The following is a 3,347-nucleotide window of genomic DNA, read 5'->3' as shown; positions in this document are numbered from 1 at the left end:
CTTTTAATAGTTTTCAGCTCAAACAGAAGAGGGAACTCAGAGCCTGCATTACAGAAGCTTGAGGAGTGCTGCGGGCTGTGAGAAATGGAGCACAAGCCCTTTGGTTGCAACCAGAACATTCAAAAGGASGCTGCAAAAAAGGAACAAAGAAATCCTCCAGGAGCAATCTAAAGGACTATGCTGGCACCATTAGTGCACAGGGATTCTTCATGGTGCTATCAAAGTTTTGGCAGAAGATGGATGGACCATCTGCCTGCAAACAGCCAAGGCCATTTATTTATTTTATACAYACAATGCAGGTGGCTCAGGACAACCTTTGGGGAGAAAATGGAAAAAAAAAAGCCCAGTGATATTAGCTGCAAAAGTAAATCYACAACCAGCAGACAGCAAAGGGTAAAATGCAAACGTTACCCAGGCTGGCTAATCCCCACAAAGGGACTGACTGGTTAAAAACATGTCAAATCCTTGGTCTCATGAGGGATGTGCTCTTTGGAGAGGTGAAGGACCTGAATTTAAGGAAAGCTTCCAGGAAGGCTCCTGTGGGTGGGCAGAGTGGGAAAAGCCCAAACCTCCCCTTGCTCCGAGGCAGTGGTGAGATGGAGAGGAGTGYCCAGCACCTTGGCCAGCCCTGAAATAACAGGGCAGCTGATGGCACCRGCTGTGGATGAGAAAGGAGCAGCAACAAGTAAATTAAATACACTCCATGGAAGGAGGGAACTTTCTTCTCTTTGCTCTACGGATTTTGGGCTGTATAAAGTGTCAGGAAGCAAAGCTGGCACTGACAGCCCATGACCAGCACACAGATGGGCTGGCCAGTGCTGGAGCTGGGAGCTGCAGCCCCAGAGAGGGACTGGAGCATCCGCTGGCCTCTGCTGAGCTCAGGACACAGCAGGAGCTGGACTGCACGTGGGGAGCCACTGTGACTGACAGCACTTTGCCTTTTGGAAAGACAGCAGCTCCTTGTGCCYGATGAATTCCTGTTGGCCTATTTAATCTCTAACTTGGGAAGGAAAATTCCATATTGGTACAGCACATTTTGAGAGGTTTCTTTCTTTGGTGAGGACAGCATGAAGGCTACTTGGAAAGTCTTTTGATGCAAAGGTTAAACAGAAAGAGCCTGAAAAAAGGCTCCAAACAGCTCCAAGGAGACTTGGGTAGAGTCAGAGCTCCAAGCAAATTCATTTCCATTTGAAGAAACTTCATTTATGAGTGGGTCCATAAACACAGCAAGGTCTGAGAATGCCAGTTATTACCAAAGACCTGGTCTCTGGGGATGGGCAAACAGACCAAGAAGGAGCAGAAAGTGCCCTGCCAGGATGCAGTTTGATGCTCCTGGACTGCAAGATTCAGAAGCTGAAACCTGGCAGCACAGGGTAATACACAGTAACAACACAGGGCTCCTGGCAAAACAGTGACAATGACTTTTAGAAGGCCAGGCCTGGAATGGCCTCAGAGCCAGCCCCACTGACACCAACARGCACTGCTCACAGAGGAGCTGCCCCTTTCCACCAGCTGCAGAGTCCATGCTGATGGGAGGTTTGTGGCTGCAGAGGCAGCCCACTGACCACATACCACTGCTGAGACGGACACAGCCTGTGTGGCTTTCTCTCACTTTTCTGCAAGAGAGAGACTSACAAAGTGGCTGGCAGGGCAGGGCCATCAATAATGTGTTAATGGGCTGGGGTCACAGGCAGCACCAATGGATGCTCCAAGGCTGGTGACAGCAGTGCGGGTGCAGAAGTCCCTTGGCTTGACTTGGCACAACACAAGAGCTGTCTGCAGGCAGCTAACGTGGCTCAGGATAGGTGGGAGGGAGATGCTGGATAATCCATGTGCTCTGAACTGATTTCCTACACGTGTCAGGCCATATGAAGCTGTGACAACAAGCCAGGGCCAAAGCAAGCCAGGCATTTGGCTCTGTGTGGTCCCTGCCCAGACACAGTTCTGYGGGTCAGCAGCTTTTCTGGATTCAGGACAAAGGGCAGCATCACCCAGGACAACTCCCAAGCAAACACTCTGCTGCTGCCAGTGAAGAAGCTGCATGACAGGAGGAATAAGCAAGGTGTTGAGGGCTGGCAAAGTCATCAGTGAGAAGTGACTTGTGGAGAGGGAAGTTCAGCATGTGGGACTGAGGGGGCTGGCTGCTAGCAAAGGGAGTCATTTGGAGCCAACTTGGGAGGCTGCAGCACAAGGAGAACCAAGCTGCAGCTTGTGAAGAGTGCGTGTCTTCAACAAGTCACTTCAGCTTCTTACACACAGGGGTAGATCCAACAGGACAGGCCAAGCAGACTGAACAACGTATGCAATGACAAAAAATAATCCAAAGAGGGGTGTTTGCCTCATATTTGTGTCTTCATCTTGRTTGCCAGCTGCCACGTTGGTTGATTCCAGCTACAGCTCCTCATTGCTCTGACTGAAATGCTAAATTTGTGTTTAGGTTTTTACTTTCTGTAAGCATATTAAGATTTTAATTAAGCACTAAGCCAGTGTTTTAGCAGGTTTTTGAGACTTCAGCTATTTATCTTGTTGATTACAGTTCTCTCAGGTCCTTAGTTGTGATCTAAATTTAGAGCAATTCTGACTGAGTGAGCCCTGCAGGATAACTGCTACAACTATTCATTAAAAATGAAGAGATCAGAGTTGATCAGCCGACTGTGGGAGCCTGCAGTGTGGCTGCTCTGCATCCTGACAGTCTTCTGATCTACAGGTGCTAGTGTCAGGTTAATGCTGATCTGCTGGCAAAACACAGCAGGAAAACACCTCAGAAGATACAGCAGCTCCTTGATTCAAAGCTCAGTAAGAAACAGTTTATTTCCTTTCTTGTTGTCCACCTGAAATGGTGTGGAAGGATTTTAAGGAAAGCAATAATTTTCCTTCATGCAATTTCCGAAATGCAACATGAGCCCTTCTCAGAGCAAAATGTTTGTGTCCCCCATTTTTGTCTCTCTGGGGAGCACTTTGCAAGAGATGAATGAGCAATGCCACAGCTCATGTTTGGCCAGCTTCATGTGGAACTTTGGGGCTTTTTTTCTAAATTGCTGGAGAAATCCAAAGGTCCCACATCTACTTGTACAGGAGAGGTTTATCACACAAATTAACACGAAACACTAGCTAGTGAATCCAGCTATCAGCATGCAAAACCCTGGCCAGATCTGTCAACATCTGGGACCAGACGTATCTCTTAAATGCTGTTAAAAATTGTATCACAATAACAAATGTAGTGATAATGAAATGCAGAGTCCAGTACCATCCAAAATTCAGCAGCTGTGCTATTTGCCATGGAGCTGAACTCCCAAGTTTAAACAGCTGGTGTTAGAAAGTGATTCTTGTAGCTCAGCAAAGAAATT

The sequence above is a fragment of the Malurus melanocephalus genome, unplaced genomic scaffold (genome assembly GCF_030028575.1).
Source record: "Malurus melanocephalus ecotype Western Australia unplaced genomic scaffold, MMel_1.1 scaffold_94, whole genome shotgun sequence".
Classification (NCBI taxonomy): Eukaryota; Metazoa; Chordata; class Aves; order Passeriformes; family Maluridae; genus Malurus; species Malurus melanocephalus.
The sequence above is the reverse complement of the archived record's forward strand: the minus strand, read 5'-3'. Positions refer to the sequence as shown.